Genomic DNA, 21,303 nt, shown 5'->3' with positions numbered 1-21,303 from the left:
CACCTGATTAAAATCTGCATGCAAAAATTTTATAAAGAAGCTCAATTTTGTCTTTTTGTATGAGCCGCACTGGATTTTAAGCCTTAAACAGCCATAAAAATGCACTAATTCCTGTCCATTTTTTGGATTTTAAGCCTGGCTCCAACCGTGTTGGGAATTGTGTGTTGACGCCTTTGGCTGCAGAACGGGTGTCTCCTGCCCACTGCCCGAGGATAGCTGGGATGGGTCTTCAGCAACACCGCGACCCTACCGAGGAAAAGCGGTGCAGCTAATCAATGGATGGATAGTTTTTTTGCGTAGTATCTATCTATCTATCTATCTATCTATCTATCTATCTATCTATCTATCTATCTATCTATCTATCTATCTATCTATCTATCTATCTATCTATCTATCTATCTATCTATCTATCTATCTATCTATCTATCTATCTATCTATCTATCTATCTATCTATCTATCTATCTATCTATCTATCTATCTATCTCCTGAAAACACTCATTTGAGATGACTCCTGCCTCATTGTGGTCAGTGTAGAGGCCACCCACTGAGAGGTCACTTATCCGCGGGTGACAAGGTCATTGCGGGTCAGAGCTCATTGCTGGGAACGCTCTTCAAAGAATGGTGCTCAACAGCATCACCGAGGTCACACTTTGCCTCTCGAAATCCTCCGAAATCTCCGACTCGAATATGTCAATAGTCGTGGCATAGATATTTGCAAAGCGGAGCCGCTAAATATGTGGTGAGCCAAACATGATGCTGTCGGTTCCATTACAAATGATAATCCTGACCAACATCCCCATGCTTGATCTGCAGAGGGAGAAACCTATCACCTTGTTTTCCAAGGGATTAGCATAAGCTTGCGTGAGTGTTTGCACTTTACTGAGCGAGCAAACGCAGTGTGTGTGGTGCATGAGAAAAAAATTAAACTGTGTGAGAAACACAACATGAAAGGCGCGGTGGTACCAACAATTTTCATATACAAGTTTTATTCGCGAAATAAATCTTGCTCGCTATACAAAGGAAAATCCAGGTCACGAGCAGTCCAAGAGGCTACCATTGAAGACTGCACACTGTTCATGACTTGCATCAGCGTGTCCTGTTTGTGCACGCAAACTACTAAAGGCAAAAAATTAAAAAGTGTGCTGTAAAAATGTTCTGTTTGTACATTCATTTAAAGCCGCAGTAAATGCTTAGGTATTATCAACACTCTCTCTGTCCCCTCATTCAGACGACTACATGGAATACCGCAACAAAATTAGCAATCTACAATGGCGTTGGTGTATGCTACCACTGACTGAGAAGATCCGGATTAAAGTAAAAATTACGAGATCTGTCTTTTTTTTAAATGAAACTTCCCCTCCGCCGCTTCATCTGCAACACACGCAAACCTTCTGTCATGGTTTGGCACCTGCAGCTCCTCCCTTTCTCCAAGAGATGGCAGCATTGACCCACTTTCCAGTCCTCTTTCTCCAACTTCTGGTCCAGGTGCTTCCTATCATCATCAGCCACCCTCTGCCATAAATATTCCTGTTTCCAACTCCATGTTGCTGGATCATCGTTGTACTCATCCCAAGACATTCTTCTCAAAGTATTCGTCAAATATTTTCCCACGATTTTCTCTTCCAAGTCAACCTATTCAAAGATTCTCATCCTTGGCAGTATGATATTGTTATTATATAAACGCCCCCTGTTGGTGTTTGATTGCATCCCCGTTTTTTGACTCCTTGTGTCCTGTGTTGGGTCTGTCCAATAATACAGGACACCTTCGTTATGGCGACTGCCTCCATGGTAAGGGCTCATAATAAACTCGCATTTTATTTCATTAATATTATCTTATTTATCTTATTACAGTATTTTTATGTTTAATAACTATTTTATTGTGTTTTCAGTGATCAGAAAGATGTTGTCTATAGCTATTTAGGGTTTACTCTGATGCTTTTGGGAGGAATGGAACGGACCAATTCGTTTTTAATGATTACACATTGGGAAAATTTGCTTATTACACAAGCAATTCGAGCTACGAGTATGTTCCTGGAACAAATTGAGCTTGTATAAAAAGGTACCACTGTATTCTAGTTCCTTCCCATTTATTCTTTATGAAAAGACAATCAAAAGCAGCGGGAGCTTTTGCCACTCGAGCATCAATCAAAGGATCGTTGTTGACCCGACCCCATTTGACCCTACGACCTTTAACGGCGCTCTTATGTGGAATCGGTTTCATTGCTCTTTTAAAAAGCAAGAATGTGTTTGTGAAATTTTTACCGACCCAGTCAGGCACAAGTGTCATAGTGGGTCAGCGTTGATGTCGTACCCTGGAGCGATGCCGTAGATCTGCAAAATGAGTGTACTGTGCCATCACAAGGATCCTTTCATCTGATTTTTGTCCTTTGAACTGAAGCTGAACTTGAGACTATTGCAGATGCTTTTGATTGACAGGTTGAGCACAATAAAAGCAGGCTCAGGGAGTAACGGAATACGTGTTACATAATTTGGATACCCCGGAAAAATGTTTGTATTCTGTTAAAGTAACAGATAAAAAAAATGTTTTCAAATTACTGGTATGGTTAGTAGAAATGAGGATTACTTTGAAGGTTTATAATTTTCTTCAAAAGCATATTTATGTTGCACACTACAGGGTACAATATTGAAGTCTGGTGTGCATTGCTTTTAAGTCTTTTTATTATTATTATTATTAGTTTTATTAACCTTCGCTCTCTCTGCCGTCATTCCACACTCATGCAATGGTGCGCTCACTCTCAGGTCCCACCGCACATGCCCCAAGTTTCCTTGGTACAGTATATAACCAAAAACTTCACAAAACTAACTGGAAAAGTTCCTTATAGTCAAAGTGCAGCTAATGAAAAACGAAGTACGGACATATAAATGAAATAACATGCAATGATAAATGCAATTGAATGCCTGCGCCTTTTTCACAGCATCCTTTCAAGTATCCATTCATTCACTTCATGCATTCATTCACGTGTCTGATATTTACATAAACATAATGCGATGATAGACGATTGTGTCTATCATAATTTCAATCACTGACACTAGAGAGACAGAGAGAGACGTCAAGACATCCCAGTGTTTGTTGACAATTCAGAAAGTCAACACTCGGTGTATTCAAAGCAATATTGGGTTCTGAAGGGGGCAGCACGGCAGCGCAGTGGTTAGCGCGTGTGCGGCACAGTTCTGAGGTCATGGGATCAAACCACCCTGTGTGGAGTTTGCATGTTCTCCCTGTGCTTGCATGGGTTTCCTCTTGGCATGTCACGTTAAATGGCCGGTCCAAAATTGTCCCTAGGTGTGAATGAGTGAGTGAGTTGTCTGTCTCTGTGTTCCCTGCGATTGGCTGTCATCCAGTTAAGGGTGTCCCCGGCCCACTGCCTGAAGATAGCTGGGATGGGCTCCAGCACCCCTGCAACCCTACTGAGGATAAGCGGTCCAGATAATGGATGGATCGATGGATCGATGGGTTCCGAGGGCAAGGGACATTCTGATGTCTTGCCTCGTGTTCTTTTCCGGGACCACACAGAGTCAAGTCTAGTCAAGTCATGTTTATGTGTATGACCCTTAATCATGAGGAGTCTCAAAGGGCTGCACAGACCATCAAGAAATACAAAGAATGCACATATATCACTACCCTAGATACTTTTTTTGTAACCAATGGACAATCTGGCCCATCATTAGAACTATCTTCCAAGGCAGACCTGTGTACTCCAGTCCTCGGGGCCGCAGGTCCTGCCTGTTTTTTGAGGTTTTTCTGCTCCAATAAATGTGATTACAAGCTCACCCCAGTCTGCTATTGAACTGATAATTCGTATCATCTGAGTTGAAGAAGAGAAACCCCCAAAATCATGCAGCGCTCGAGGACCGGAGCGCCCAGGTCTGTTCTGACGATATGACGAGTATTGCAAGAGTGAGTATTAAGATTTTTTTTACTGTTGGGCTTGGTTCTGAGTATATTAGAGGCGACTCGCGATTCTCATCAGGCTCACATTGTAGGGACTTTGCCAGGTAGAGTATGCATAAAGGGTCACATGCACACGTCATAGAGTCACATCAATCGGAGTTGTAGCAAGCTCAAAGTCAGTTCGGGATTCAGGTTCATAAAGAAAAAAATCGTTCCTTTCTTTTTTATTACCCAAGAAAAATGGGACATGGTTTTTTAAAAACAAATTTTTAAAAAACAAGGTCTAAAAATAATGAATACAAATCCAATGTTACTATACAAAATGCATGGGCTTGCTCCCTCATATCTTTCAGATTTGATTTCCCCCTATGATCTGGTCTAGAGCCTTTGCTCTGAAAATGCTGGTCTGCTAGTGATCCCAAGAGCCAAGAAAAAAATCTGCAGGTTCGAGAATGTTCTCCATTCGGGGCCCGGTGCTGTGGAATGATTTGTCCCCTAAGCTTCGGTCTACAAACTCAGTGGAACTGTTTAAATCTAGGCTTAAAACACACTATTATACTGTAGCTTATCAATGACCTACAGTATATTTCATCTTGACAATATCTGTGTATTTTGTCACGGTTGCCCATGGCGCCCTATTGGACCCGCCCGTTTGGCGTCAGCTTAAGCTCAGTGCTCTCACTCAACCTTTGTAAGTCCGTCAACGAACCTCTGCACCCGCAAGACGTGTGTTTTGAATCTGTCCGGTATCCTGTTTGTGTATCCTGTCCAGTATCCTGCCCGGTATCGATCCCGTCTATTTCGTCCTGTTTTGATATCGGTCTCCGGTCTCCAGTGTCTAATAATGTTGCCGTCTATCTCGTCCTGTCTGTTATCTGTCTCCAATGTCCTATACCTCTCATCAATCCGGTCAGTCCCATTCTGTCCGGTATCAACACCATGTGTCCGGCATCGGCTCGTGTAACTGGTATGGATCTCGTTGGTCCCTGGCTTCCTGTTGTTCCATGCTAGACAGCTGTCTTTCTTTTTCTGCCCAGCAATCGCCGAATCACTGGCGTTTTGTGTTAATGTGCATGAGTGCCCCATTTCCGTAAAATAAAGCTTGTGTGTGAAACGTTACGCTTTTGGGTCCTCCTCTTGTTCCGTTTCTTGACATATATATTGTAATTGCAACTTCTGTTGCAGCCTGGTCATGCTGGAAATGGGATTACCTCAAGGTTTCTTCATTTTCCTCACGCTGAGGTTTTTGAGTTTTTCCTTGCCCTCATGTAGGTTTTAGATCAGGGGATGGTGTTATAATAGTCAGTGATTTGCAATAATCTGTGGTCTGTGAAGCCTTTTGAGACTCCCTGTGATTAAGGGCATCACAAATAAACATGACTTGACCTGACTTCACGCCCAGTGAGCAACCTCCAAATTCACAGACAAATGCACCTACATCTGATTCATCATTTCATTGGCAGATCAAGGAAGCTACATATAAACTGTTGCATAGGGACAAAAAAGGCTTAATTGTATGACACTTTTAATTTAAATCTATGTGCTGATTTTTTTTTAAATAAAAGCATCTGTAAACAGGTGATCCTATTTGGACTTTGACAAAATAGAGCTGGAGAGAAGCCAGGGCTTTTGAAGACATGTATTACAAAAAAATATTAAAATAAAGATGAAATCAGATAGATAGATAGATAGATAGATAGATAGATACTTTGTTCATTTCCAGCAGCATCCCTGAGCTGAGAACAATCGAGAACAATCGAAAATAACACGGGAACTGCTGGAGTGGCTGCCATTCGTGACGGCGCCGGAAGAAAAGATTCAATTTGAATCATGTACAAACAAACAAACAAAATATTCATGTTTCAATAAGTGGAGTGTTAATAAAATGGGGGGAAAATAATTTCTGATACTGATATAACCAGGTAAAACTAATTTTAAGTTACCTGTCCAAATGAATGTTGTGCCATCTCACCTTTCCCACTCTCTCTCCTCTCACCTTTCCCACTCTCTCTCCTGCAGTTGACTTGCTGCTGCTCGCTCCTGAAACTAATAATTAGTGTGCCACACCAGAATTAATGACTCGCACAACATTTTTTTTTATATATCCAACAGAGATGTAATTTTACACCAATCCAAATATACAACATGGATAGACATTTTAATCGTATAACTCAGTGTTTTTCAAGCCTTTTTCAACCAAGGTACACTTTTATTTATAAAACAAAATTCAGTGGCACACCGTCCGTTGAAAATGTTTGAAAATTAAGTTATATCAAATATTTTACTGTACTACCTCATAAGCAGACAATTACTATATAAAAAGAAGAAATTACAGTGCAATCTTAAACCGCTTTGTTAAACAAATTAAGTTATTAAATATACTGTGAAAAAAATTAGTACATAAAAAGTATATAAAAATCTACTGCCACCTATGATATTGATGACTATTACAGTTCCTCGTCTGAAGAGTGCATAAATACTGAATAATGGCCTGATTTTTTGGGAAAGATAAAATTCCCACGGCACACTAGACAAGGTCTCACGGCACACCGGTTGAAAAACACTGCTATAACTGACCTATTTATCTTCCACTATTCTTGTTCATCAATTAACTAAAATATGAATGTGAACACAATGATCCTAGGAGCTATGTTGTCGGGGCTTTAAGCGCCTGGTAGGGTCACCCATGGCAAACAGGTTATAGATGAGTGGCCAGACAAAACGCAGATCAGAAGACCCCTTATGACGAGCAAAAACATTGGTCCTCAATTTCCCTCGCCCGGAGGTGGGGTCCGCTGGCGAGCGCCTGGTGGCCGGACCCTTACCCATGGAGTACACTCCAGACCAATTGATTGAGAGAGACGCGTTTTCCCACCAAAGGCATGCGAGAATGTTTTGCCCCCTGTCTTCTAGAGAGGAATATTTGCCAAATGGGGCATGCAGCACAAACAGACCTGCAGAAATCACATTAGAAGAAGTCCCAGTACAAGCTGAACCTTCAAGGTTGTATGCTAAGACCATTTCTGGGGACGTACTCTGATTTGAAGGAATACATCCAGCAAGTAAATCCCTCAATATAATATGTGGATAATGTGCATCTATAACAAATATATAAATAATTGTGATTATTCAAGTTATAAATTTATGATTAAATAAAAAAAACTAATATAGCTGAAAACTCATGTGATAGTGACAACATACTTCGTGACCCAGGATTTAAAGACGTAAGGCTGCAACATGATTCTAAGCCAGGAGATGGCGGCAGAGAATAACAAATGCGTGCAAGTACATGAATTTCTTTGACACGCTCAAATGAACTCGTTTTTTTTTATCTTTTGGGGGGTTTGGGGTTGGTTTTTGGACTCTACTAGAAGCAAGTAGTGTCTTGATTTTAACGTTTTTGTGCTCCACTGGAAAATAAAATCCTAAAATGTAACAGTTGGATTGAAAAAATTCACAACACATACTTAATATGTCATAAATTGAATTGACTGATACCTCTACCAATGAGATATGATATAAAATTTGAGCGAAAAATGTCCCCACCGTTACAACAATTTCCAGACGTTACAACAAGAGCTTTAGAGTCCCTTTATTCTTATCTTATTTATCTTTTTACTTTAATGTTTTGTTCAGCTACTACTAGAATGTTTTTAAATGATCCGAAAGATGTGTTTTAAACTATAAAGGTTTCACTTGGATGTGTTTAGGAGGCCGGGGACAACTTAATTGGGTTTCAGTTATTTCATATAGGGTAACTTCACTCAAGATACAATTTCTTTTTTTGCTTATGCCTTCTTTTTTTCTTCTTTTTCCTTTATTTTTGTTTTCTTTATTTTGTTTTTCTTTTTTTTCCTAAATATTTTTGTTATTTACATTTGACAGATCACATGTTTTTCTTTCTTTTCCCCCTTTCTTTCCTACATGTTATTAAACATTACCTCATTTTTGCTTTTTCTTCTTTTGTGTATCTGTATTCCCCCCTTTTCTTTCCTTCTTTCTTTCCTTTTTTTTTCTTTCTTTCTTTCTTTCTTTCTTTCTTTCTTTCTTTCTTTCTTTCTTTCTTTCTTTACCTTTTTAGCTAATTATCAAATAATCTTTTTAGCTTTTTAACAAGCCATCTAGCTTTTTGTTTAATTTCAATTTTTTAATAGCTTTCTATCTGGCTATTTAGTTGGCTTTTTTTCTCTTCAAGCTAAATATTAAGCTCCATTTTGTTTTGTTTTCACCCGTTTACATTTTTAGCTATTAAGCTACCTTTTCATCTATTTAGCAAGGTATCTAGTTAGCTTTTACATGCTTTATTTATGGTTTTTTTTCTTTCTATTTGTTTGTCTTTTTACTATTTTAGCCAGATATTAGGCTCCCTTATATTTTTTTCACTTGTTTACATTTTTAGCTAACTATTAGGCAATTTTTTTATCTATTTAGCAAGCTATTTAGCTAGCTAATACATGCTTCATTTATCTATTCATTTTTAGCTTTCAATTTAGTTGGCAATTTAGTCAAGCTTTTCGTTTTTTTACCTCTTTACCGTTTTAGATAAGTATTAAGCTACATTTTTAGCTATTTAGCAAGCAATCCAGCTAGCTTTTTACATGTTTTTATTTTTAGCTTCCTATTTAGCTGGCTTTGTACTCTTTTAGCCAGATATCGAGCTTCCTTTTATTTTATTTTCACCTGTTAACTTTTTATCTAATCATTAAGCCCGCCTTTTTAGTTATTTAGCAACCCATTTAGGTTTTTGTTTATTTTTTTATTTGTATTAGCATTTCTAAACGGCTATTTAGTTGGCTTTTTACTTTTCTAGCTACATATCAAGCTCCCTTATAGTTTTTTTACCTGTTTACCTTTTGATCTAACTATTAAGCTATCTTTTCAGCTAATCAGCAAGCCATCTAGCTAATTTGCTATTTTAGAAATGACAACAGACTTGGTACCCTTTTTGCTAATTAGCATCAAAAAGTAGCTAGAAAAAGGTTGGAGACTACCGCTCTATGATATTATCAATATATGTTGAAGCACATATGTTGCAATGTGCACTTGGTGGCAGTCTAGGAGGAGCATGTGTGAATAGAATTAACCTAATTCCATGCAAACTGGTGGATGGAGTGTGTTTGGATGTGAATAATCAGGCTAATGAAGGTACCTGGGGACTATACTCAATCAAACGCGTGCATCCGTTGGTTTATATCAAACTCCGTGATTATGTACCGTGAAAGGACACGCGGAAGATTAATCAGGCTGATTAAATCTTCAAAGCGAAAAGCACTGAGAAATATCGTTCTGGTAGGAAAGTGGAATGTGGTTGGTATGCCTTTTTTTGATGTTGGAGGTGGAGAACAAAAGCAGCACTCCAGGCAAATGACACCGAGAGCAGCCAGAAACAAATATAATCCTGGCATCCCTTGAAAAAAGATGTGTGGATAATTGCTTGAGGCTTCCTGATTGCAAAAGATTGCATGAATGAATGAATACATTGCAAAAAATGAATGCGGGGTATGTAATATGATGGAGAAATATGCATATACGGGCAAAGTCGGGAACCTTTTTGACCCAAAGAACCATAAAGGCAAAAAATATTTTGATTTACAAAGCACAAGTACACATACAAACTACGGAGACTCAAAGTGACCATAAAGCACTATTTTTCTTCTATTTTTTTGTCCAGAACTTTGAAACGTAAAAAAAGGAAATAAAATATAGGGGAAAGGAAAAAGGAATAAAAAAGAAATAGAAGGAAGGTAGGAGCAAGCAAAGAAAGAGAGATAGAAAAAAAATAATAATAAAAAAAAGAAAGAAAGACAGAAAGAAAGACAGAAAGAAAGAGAATAAAATGAATTAAAAGTTTATGAAAATATTTAGATTTTTTTTAAATGGAATCAGAAATAAGGAAGAAGAAAGAAGAAAAAGAGGCAAAAAGGGGTAATCGGGAATAAAAAGAAGAGTAGAGGAAAAGAAAGCAACAATTGGTAACATGGAAAAATAGAAATAGAAAAGAAAGAAAGAAAAGAAAGGGATTGAAAGGCAAAAAACACAAAAATGCGGGTAAAGGGCAATTGTCTTTCTTTTTTTCTTTAAATATTTGCTATAAATATTTAAATATTTCCTTTATTTCACGAGTTTTATTTCTCTTGGTTTTTTTCTTTTCTTTGTTTTCTTTTGTTGTCCTTTTTTCATTTCTTTTTCTTTTCTTATCCCTCCACTTTTCAAAAGTAATAAAGTGATTTCGCTTTCACTGAGTCTCCGAATTTTGTCTTCCCCTGTTGTGCTTTTAGCACTTGTTTTCGGTGGCACGACAGAATAGAGCGATCTCTTGTCACGAGGTGAGTGGAAGGCGGGTGACCGGACCAGAACGGAGGCAGGAAGGGAGAACTCAATTGCGTGACGATCCATAAGTTTTATTTAACAAAATAAAAGTTGTCCAAAACTCAGGGACAAGACAAACAAAAACATTCTTACACTCAGGACAGAAAGGTACAGAGTTCGTCCGGCACGAACTCAACAGGACAAGGCATAACAGACGGAAAATGTTTAAAACTAAAACAGGACAAGGCATAACAGACCGGGAAATGTGTAATGAGCCAGCGCCCGCCAAACCCACAACCCAGCCTTAAGTAGCAAACCAGCAATCAGCTGATCTGCTTCAGCTTGAGTTCGGGGGCGCGGCAGACTGGTCGCCATGGTGACCGTGACATCTCTAGTGGGAAAATAATACACATTTAACTTTCATATTAAGGCGGGGCTTCAAACTATCATCCTGCGGGTCACAAGTTTCACACCCCTGGCCTCAAGTGATTTTAGGATCATTGAACACTGTTCAGGAGTGTTACTTCCCATTGGTGAACACCACAATACACTTTTTGGTGTTGAAAACCACTATTACTACGTTATGCCCAGTTTTGACTCATTTACATTGCTGTTCAAAATAATAACAGTGCAATGTGATGAACCAGAATATCCCTGGTTTTAGTATACTTTTTGCCAAACAAGTTACCAGTAGGTGCAGTAGATTCTCAGAAAACAAACAAGACCCAGCATTCATAATAGGCACGCTCTGTAGGCTGTGCAATTGTGCTTAGTTCAAAGGGGTGTGTTCAAAAATATAGCAGTGTCTGCTGTCGACTGTACAAACCCAAAACTATTTTGTATTTCCCCCAAACAGGTAGGATTTAGCAATTCTAATATTAATTGCAGTACCATCGTTTTTTAACTGCTTCACATCTGTGTGGCATAGAGTGAAGCAACTTGTGGCACCTTTCAGTTGGTATTTCTCTCCATAATTGCTTAACAAAATTTCAAAATTAATTAGCATTTCTAGTTTTTGCTTCACAAAAAGCATTTTTTACATCACCCCACAAGTTCTCGATTGATCTGGGGATTGGGCTGGCCACTCCATAACATTTTACAGTGGAACCTCGGTTTTCGAACGCCTCTCAGTTCGAACAAATCGGTTCTCGACCAAAAATTTCGAGAAATTCTTGCTTCGCTTTTCGTTCAAAAAATCGGAGTTCGAACGCCGGTACGCTAGGGGCGATGCTGAGCGGCGTACGGGTGTAGATTGCCCCCACCCCTTGTGAAGAACTGTTGTCACGTGAGCGCGCACTCCTTTTTGCTTTCGTTATTAATATCGGTGAACGGAGTGTTTTAACCCCTAATTATGCCTCGGAAGAAGGTCGGTGGAAGCAGCAAAGTTGTTACAGGTGAAAAAAAAAGAGTAGTGCGTACAACTATTGCATTTTAGAAAGAAATAATAGCAAAATATGAAGAAGATGTGCGAGTTTCCCTTCTTTCGAGGGAATAGAGCATGGCTTCTCCAGACCACCACAAAGGTAAGAAATCCTATTCATAAATCGTTTCTTTATCCTTTAACCACTCACCACTTGTTGTGGAGACCCGGATGCTAAATGACGTGTAAACGACCTGATTTTTTTATTTTTACACGTTCATGTTAGCGTAATCTTTCGTACGGAAGATTACGCTAACGCGAACGTACCATTAGCCTGGGTTAGCTTCATGTTTACGTTCGTGGTAAACATTGAGGGTGTTGGAACGGATTAAAACGATTTTACATTACTTTTAATGGGAAAAAACGATTTCGGTGATTGAACAAATCGGTTTTCGAACAGGGTTCTGGAACGGATTATGGTCGAGAACCGAGGTTCCACTGTACTGGTTTGGCACCAAGACTTTGCTCATCTGCAGGTGTGTTTTAGGTCATTATCTTGCGATGTGTTTGTTTTTTGAGAATCTACTGCACCTACTGGTACCATGTCTGGCATGTCAAAATAAAAAATATACTAAAACATGAGATATTCTGGTTTGTCACATTGCACTGCTATTATTTGGAACAGCCCTGTATTTGTAATAGAGTAGGCCTACATACACATACGCATACAAAAGAAGAAGCAGGACTAGTAATACAATTCAGACCCTCCCCTACTTACGACCATTAGACTTACGTAAAACGTTAGTAACAAACATTTTTTCCGAGATGTCGAAAAATATCCAGACATTGCTCTAAGTTAGATTTTGTATTGTCATACCTGTCAACCTTTACGTTTTTGCTGTACAAAGTACGTTTATTATGCATTTTAAGACATGTACGACGAACAAGGAAATCTATACGGAAAAACGAAAAATTGGCAATTATGGGTACCATCCGGTATACACCGACCATCACGAAATTGCAAATCAATCAAGTCAAACGAGTTGCAAACAAAGCGAGTGTTTGATGCTACTGTGCGCATGCGTCTGCCGCTGTAGTGCCTAATTTTGACTCCCCTGCAAAATCCCCCGTGCTATGTAATGTGTGCACGTTTTTCCGAGTAGAGAACAGTACTGAAGTGCTTCTTTCCGCCGAGTGGCGCTGTGAGAGGTCACCCAGCATCCACCTCGAAGAAGAAATCCGCTTCCTCTTCCTAGTATGTGTGTAAACATTCTATACTGTATCTCCAGCGTGCTAAGAACTTTGACATTTGGTTGGTGTAAAGTGTGAAGAAGAGGCAAGACGTTTCTTTTGAAATGAAAGTGGAATAAGAAAGATTGATGCGTTTGAGAAGATGTTCCGAACGCTTTTTTTCAGCCACTTTGCCCATGGAGAAGGACCTCTTGAAGCGCATCTTGCATCTTGCACATTGCTCTCTGCACTATTGTAATTACAGCGTTATTGTTACAGTGTTAATGTTACTGTGTACCTGACTTGTTAACCTGACTGCCCATTTTGCACATCTGGTTAGCTACTCTTCTTGCACTATCGGCACTATGGTAAAATACTATACGTAGCCAAAATACAACTTTATTTATATCTGTACATTCAAGGAAACTGTGGGGGTCAGATGCATCGACATTTCGTTCTGTATACACGTGTACTAGAATGACAATAAAGTAGATCTGAATCTGAATCTGAATCTGAAAGAGTAAGATGAACTCAACTTTATTTATCTTTATAGGGCTTATTATTTTATGAAATTTCTATTACTTTAGGATGAAACAATACAGGTTACTTATAGAAGCCTATAACATACTTACTTAAACATACAAAATATAGCACTGATGCAACTTACAAACAAATTCAACTTACGAACGATCGTCCGGAACCTCGTACGTAAGTAGGGCAGCGTCTGTAGTTCAACATAACCACTTTGTAACATACTCTCACCGTAATCCATCAGAGCCTCCACAGACTCCGCCGCTATGCCGCAAGTGAAACCAGCCAGGCAAAACAGGAGGGGGGGGGGGGTGAGAGCGGTGCTAGGAATGAATTGGACTGAACCATTTCAAGGCAGTGGAGTATTTCACTTTTTTCTATTTTTTTATCGAGTGTTTTTAATCATATTTAGCCTATCCTGTCCTTTATTTCGGACTTTTTATAAAGGCTATCATTTTTGGGGATGCCTGGGTTGAGTGCCCCCCAAAACAGGCTGGTTACCCCTATAACTCAAACAATCATCCTCAAACGACCTTCCCTGAAAACAAAGCGCTCTGAAATCCAATTGTGAAGGCAGCCCCCTGAAAAATGCAGCAGCCTGGCTGGTGTCTGGCGGTCGCCGGCGTTGCTTTCCAGCTTGAATGAGCTTTTACACGAGTTCAAGAAGGACCCCCACTATCCCACCTCCCACCCCACGCACCGTGCTGAACACTCCAGCGAATAACCGTTCGAGGAGCCGTAAATAGATCAGAGAGGAGAATGCCACTTCCTGCACTCCTCGGCCAGATGCGATGCCGAGCCGTCTTGTGAAAGTTTTATCGCGGGTGGGGGGAATGAGGGAGCTTTCTGAGAGAAGAGTGCAGTTCTCGGAGTGAGAGTATCCCCTTCCCCAAACGTGCACACTGCTCCACTTTGTTGCTTTAACTGATGCCCCCCCCGAAGCTTAAATCCTCGGTGGCATGTTGACAGAAGGTGCTCGTGTGTCATGCGAATGAAATCAAAATAAACCCGAGTTAAAACATAATTGGGTCGTTTTGTTCCTAGCTTCCTCTCGCAACTGTGTTGGTGTCGGAAGCTTTGGCTAATGAGGTCAGATTTGATTTGTGTTCCTTATGATGTGATGCTACCTTCCAAATGTGTTTTTGGAGGGGGAAAAACCCATCAAACTCAAATCTGTCAACCTCAGCCAATTGCTCTTCTTATTTATAATTGCCATTCCGGTTATTAAACATACCGGCAAACAATACCTCTTTCGGCGTTAAACTATCAACTTTAACCCCTTAAGAACGCGTACTGCTTTTAAAAAAAATCTTGACCATTGAGAATCATTTAACCTTCATTTTTATCCAATACTAGCTACAAAACAAAGTGTGAGCTGAGTTTTTTTGTAAAAATGTAACAAAATACTGCAAACGACAAGGATATGGTTCTATTTACCTTCGGCTATGGGGACGTGGTCACAGTTCTAACTTTGGGAATCGAGTGGTCATTATTCATCTTCTATTCCAGTATACTGTTGAAGTGAGAAGTGAGAACCGGAAGGAAGTGGAGAGCTCAGAAAAAGTGGAGGTGGCAGAGTCACGACTGAGGCAGAAGACACTGGTTGGGGTCCTGGCATTGGGGAGAGCAGGTCTGGGCTTCTTTCCAAAGACCAAAGTGAGTCAAGCCCAAGGGAAGGAGGGACACCATCTTCTCCAGAAAGCGGTCCAAGCAGGTGTGGAGGGAGCATGGACAAGGTGGGGAAACACATTACAGCGCAAAGTGACCTGGTCAAGCATCATGCAAGCAGACTTCCACCGTGTCCGGCTCCTTGTCCGGGCAGTTTACGATGTCCTACCAAGCCCAGCGAACCTTCACGTGTGGGGAAAGAGCGAGACACCCTTCTGCCCTCTTTGCTCTGGAAGAGGCTCCTTGGAACACCTCCTCAGCAGCTGCCCAAAGGCCCAGGCTGATGGTCGCTATCGCTGGCGCCATGACCAGGTTCTGAAAGCAGTTGCTGAGTGCATTGCCCTAGCAGTCAACAGAGACAAACACCATCAAGCCCCAAACAAGGCAGTCAATTTCATCAAGGCAGGAGACAACATCAGGACTCCTCAACATTGCCTCTGATTGGCAGTTGCATGTCGACCTAGGGAAACAACTAAGGTTCCCCCAGCACATATCAGCAACATCGCTCCGAACAGACATGATAATCACCTCTGAGACTTCAAAACACCTGATAATGCTGGAACTCACGGTCCCGTGGGAAGAGCGCATTGAGGATGCCAATGAAAAGAAACGCGCAAAGTACCAGGAACTGGTGGAGGAGTGCAGGGGCAGGGGCTGGAAAGTTTTCTTTGAGCCAATAGAGGTCGGTTGCAGGGGTTTTGCCGGACGATCCTACTGCAAAGCCCTAGGACGGTTGGGTGTAACAGGGGGAGCCAAGAAGAAAGCCATTAAATCCGCTAGTGAAACTGCAAAAAAAGCCACCAGGTGGCTTTGGCTCAAATGGGCAGATCCGTGAACTGCTACTGGGATGCAAGTTGAGGCCTGATCAACCTTGGCTGTGTCACCTGGGCGAGAGTGTCTGATGTTGCGAGACCCAAAAAACTCGATGAACCCAGGATACATACATCACTGATGATGCATCCCAGTTGCATCCAGGAGATGTTTCTTTCAAGTAAATGTAACAGAGTGAGTGGTTAGGGCATCTGCAACATAGTTCTGAGGTCATGGGTTCAAATCCAGCTATTAGCCTTCCTTTGCGAAGTTTGCGTGTTCTCCCTGTGCTTGCATGGGTTTCTTTTGGTACTACGGTTTCCTCCCACATTCCAAAAAACATGCAACTGGCAACCAGTTGAAGGTGTCCCCTGCCCACTGCCCGAAGATAGCTGGAATGGGCTCCAGCACGTCTGCAACCCTACTGAGTTTAAGCGGTGCAGATAATGGATGGATGGATGTTACAGACTGTAATATGCATTATTTAATCTTGGCGGAAAAGACGGAGTGGCACACGATGTGCCTAGCATGGCGTATGTTGGCTTCAGGTCAGATCTTCTATGTGGTGGATTAATTGGACAGCAACTCATCCACCAAAGCATACTTTGTGTTGCAATTGAGGAATAAAAAAGCAAACATCTGCGTTCCACCTGGCCTTTGTCCTGTGTCCATCAAAACCATAGTTGGAGGCACACCTTGTCACTTATAGATGTAAATTTTCGACATCTTTGAAACACTCAAAAACTTGTTTATCATTTTCATAACTTGCTCTATGTACACACTTGGATAAAAACATCGAGGAAATGGTAGAATGTGGATGTCACACTTGCATTCGTGTTCTGATGCATCACAGTGGCTAAAAACACAGAAAAAAAAAATCTTTTTTACTAGCCTCAAAGATAGAAAAAAGCTACAGCACTTCTGCTGCTAGTGGTGGAAACATGGTATTGCATTCCTGTACAACCCTCCAGTATCTTCTGCTAATCCAGGGTTAGGTCGCAGAAGCAGTAGCCTCAGTAGAGAAGCCCAGGCTTCCCTATTCCCATCTGCTTGGTCCAGGTCTTCCAACAGGATACCTGAGGCGTTCTCAGGCCAGCCTGGAGACATAGTCTCTCCAGCATGTCCTGGTTTGTCCCCGGTGCCTCCTGCCGGTGGGATATGCCCGGAATACCAACCGAGGGAGTTGTCCAGGGTGCATCCTTATAAGATGCCTGAGCTCCTCTCAACGCAGAGGGGCAGCAGCTCTATACTGAGCCCCTCCTGGATGACCAAGCTTCTCACCCTATCGCTAAAGGAGAGCCCAGCCACCCTGTAGAGGAAACAAATTTCAGCTGCTTTTATCCAGGATCTTGTTTTTTCAGTCGTGACCTACAGATCTTCACCGTAGGTGAGGTTAGGAAAGTAGATTGACCGGTAAATCGAGAGTTTTGCCTTTGGCTCAGTCCTTTCTTCACAACAACGGCCCGGCACAGTTCCCGCTTAACGGCAGAGACTGCACTGATCCATCTGTCGATCTCTCGTTCAATTCTACCCTCACTCGTAAACAAGACCCCGAGATAGTTGAGCTCCTCCACTTCGGGCAGGATCTCGTCCCCAACCCAGAGAGTGCACGCCACCTTTTACAGGCTGAGAACCATGGTCTTAGACTTGAAGTAGTTCACATTCAGCTGCGAACCTCTGCAGTGAAAGCTAAAGAACAACTTCAAATAATTTGCAGATGCATAGAAATTATGCTGAGGCTTTAATTTTGACCCTTTCAATGCCAAGGCTGCATCTAGTCCATTACATTTGTGAACAGAATCGGTGACAAGGAGCAGCCTTGGTAGAGTCCAACTGGAATTGAATCCGACTTACTACCGGCAATACAGACAAAACTGTCAACGGTCATACAGGGACCCAACAGCCCAGGTTATACTGTCTGGTACCCCATAATCCGCCTCCCACAGTGCTCCCTGAGGAACACTCCTGTCCTCTAGTGTTAAAATAATGAATTTTATCTCCAAGACAGATATACTCATGAAAAGAGCCATAACTGGCTCACGATCCATACGTTCCCGACCCCTGGGCTACGTCATTAAAAACACAAGTCACCATCAGTGTTTGCTTTCATAACAGACTAAAGGTTATCTGGTTGTCCGCTTAGAACCATCCAGTACGAGGTGTGTAACTCATAAGCGAGCTGAGCCGTCTCATAAACCGACATCGGACCCCATCAGAATTAGTTTGACATTTATTCGACATTGCGCCATATGTCAGTCCCGGGTCCTTGGCTCCCGAAGGTCCGCTTAATGATCCCCCCCATATGTCCAAAACGTGTCTTGTGAGCACATAAACGACAGCTGATCCGATTTGTCACCTCGGCTGGTGATAGGGCGGAACGCCGGAGCAGTTGCAGCGCTGCAGTATCCTGTTTGATTTGAGAGACCGCGTCGGTTTCGCAGCGGACCCAACGAAATTCCTTCCCGTTTTCAACCGCCGCTTTCTCACCGCCACGACAAATTCAATCGCGACGAGCGACAGAGATGCTGAGGGCGCTAAGGTGTTTCCGACGCGTCAGCGTTTTAAAGATGGAAAGCTACTTGAATATTTAGCTCAGCTTGTCGGAGGCTATGCGCCGTGACAGGAGAGTATCAGCGACATTTCATTATTTACTTTGTCAAGAGGACACTGCGGGAAACTGAGTGTGAACTTCATATTGTTTAGGAAATCACGGTGACCATTCCATTTACTACTTTAGATTTCTATACACTACAAAAAGAAATATATGTCCCTTTAACACCAGGGGGTCAAACACACGGCCCCGCCTCCATATATAAGTTTAATGTAGTACAATAATCCCTTGTTTTTTGAGGTTAGTGTTGCATTCCACAAAAGTACTGCTACAGGGTAAACCCGCTATGTAGAACTATTAGTTTATTTAAAAGATATCAGTAACATATCGATAGAACATTCTTTTGGGGTCGTAGTAGTAGATTAGAGAGGAATAAAAAAGAGAGAAAGGAATAAGAGATTGAGAGGAAGAGAAAGGTAGAGAAGGTGGGACAAAGAAAGAGAGAAAGGGAGAAAGAGAATGGAGAGAGTGTGTGAAACAAAAGATATAAAAAGAGAAATAGTGAGAAAGGGCAGATGAAAGAGAGAGAAAGAAAGAAATCCAAACAGAATTAGAAAGAGAGAAAATAGAAGGAGAGAAAGAGAGAAGGGGAGAAAGAGAGAAAGGGCAAGCAAGAGAGAGAGCTAAAAATAGAGGAAAAACGAGAGAGAAAAGGAAAAAAGGAAGAGAGAGCAATAGAAGGTAAAAAGAGAGAGAACGAGAAACAAAGGAAAAGAAAAGAAGAGACACAGAGGGTAAAAAAGAGAGGGCCAGAGCTTGATAGAAAAAGGGAAGAAAAGAGAGAGAGAGAGAGAGAGAGAGAGAGAGAGAAAGAGAGAGAGAGAGAGAGAGAAAGTACAGCATTTGTGAGAGGCACCTGGCTTTGACATCATCAAGTGGATACACTTCAACCTGCAGCTCGTTTTTCTCTTGCGCTTCTCTGAGCGTTGTCTGCAGGCCTGATCCGGCCCACGGCCCACCTGTTTGACACGCCTGATGTAATCTAAATGTATTCATAAATCCCGATTTGAGTGTGTGCGTGTGTGTGTGTGTGTGTATTTATATTTGGCTTTTATATATATATATATATATACATATATATATAAAAAGAGTGAAATATAGCTGGAGAAAGAGAGAAGGGGCAATCTATCTATCTATCTATCTATCTATCTATCTATCTATCTATCTATCTATCTATCTATCTATCTATCTACAAGAAGGTACATTCACTACTACAAAACAGTTTGGGGAAACGGGAGTTGAGGTCAATTCTGGAAAATATATTTTGGTTGTGTTTACAAGTGTAAAACCTGCCTTTGATTCCCAGAATATACATCATGTACGTTTCTGGAGGAGCATGTGGCTATGAGGCTCTTTGGCGCCCCCAGGTGGCTCCCTGGCGCTCTTTCAACAAACCAGTGCCCCAACAACCTCGCCTAATGATAATGCCCGGTTGCGCCTGGCCATTGTGCTATAAGTATGACTGTCATAAAAAAAAAAAAGGTCTACAAATAAAAACATTCATTCAAATGAATTATATTTTTTGTGATTACACAATAAAATTCAGATTTAGCTGGCTTCTAATTTCAGTGTAAGAAAGTGATAAGGAGTGCGGCCGGCTGGCTGCACGAGCATTGGTGGTCCTCGTGATGAGTCAGGTCTCTGTGATGATTAAGTAGAAGAGTCTTGAGTTGTAGTTCCAGGTCATCCGATTCACGTTGCTGGGATACTGGCTCGACAGGGGTGGCTTGCTACGTAGCCGTAGCAGTAGGCCAGTGTTCTGCCAAACCATCCTACCCTCTAGTGACAGCCAACCTTGGTCTGACCTGACAACAGCAATTTTGTTTTCTTTATAATCAAATAAAACCAGGAAAACTCATCCATTGTCCCATCCATTTCCTGCGCCACTTATCCTCAGTATGGTTGCGGGGGTGCTGGAGCCCATCCCAGCCATCTTTGGGCAGTAGGCAGGGGACACCCCAAACTGGTTACCAGCCAGTCGCAGGGCATATAGAGACAGACAACTCACTCGGTCATCCACACCTAGGGACAATTTGGACCGGCCAATTTACCTGACATACTAGTTTTTGAATGTCGGTGGGTACCAGAGTGCCCGGAGGAAACCTGCACGGGGAGAACATGCAAACTCCACACAAGTAGGCTGCCGTAGCTGGAATTGAACCCTGGACCTCCGCACTGTCTACCCAGAGGGTGGACCCATTGTGCGCCACCCTGCCCTTTGTCTGGCAGCATACACCAGCCTATCAGAGTCGTGCCAACCCGACACAGACACACACAGAGCCCACAGCGAGCTGCCCCAGCGATAGCATTTGCTGTGTGTAGAGAACACAAAGCAAGATGAAAGTCCGCAAAGTATCGAAACTGCGAAAAGTAAACCGCGATACAGCAAGGAATTAATGTGGTTTGATATCGATGCTCACTGAGGAGATCATCACTGCTGTTCGACTGAACTGTTTAAAGAGTGACTTTTTGGTTGTTCCCTTTGGGTTTTTTTGTTTCTATATGTTAGTGTTGCATGAAAATGGTGAAAGTAAGAAAAGACCTGTTTCAAGTACAGTACAAACCCCAAGACTGATGAGAAAGAAGAGTTTATTCGAGCAGGTATAAGAAATGCACATGCATCATAAGGATCTTGACAGAGACTGCAATGATGACACAAGCCAGCAGATGGCGGCAGTGAGGAGAGAAGTAGCAAATTCCATCCATTTCTTTGCTATGCTACAGTTCATATATACTTTGTTTCTCTTACAATGAATGATTAATAACTTGTAGGGTCATTTATTTGTGGCTTACAAGACGCAAACCTGATACCAGGTATCAGGATCGGTGCAAAGGTGCACAAAAAATGAGCTAATACTTGTTTTGGTGGC

Source organism: Urocampus carinirostris, chromosome 6, assembly GCF_059441175.1.
Source record: "Urocampus carinirostris isolate Australia breed hairy pipefish chromosome 6, RoL_Ucar_1.0, whole genome shotgun sequence".
Taxonomy (NCBI): domain Eukaryota; kingdom Metazoa; phylum Chordata; class Actinopteri; order Syngnathiformes; family Syngnathidae; genus Urocampus; species Urocampus carinirostris.
Note: the sequence above shows the minus strand (reverse complement) of the source record.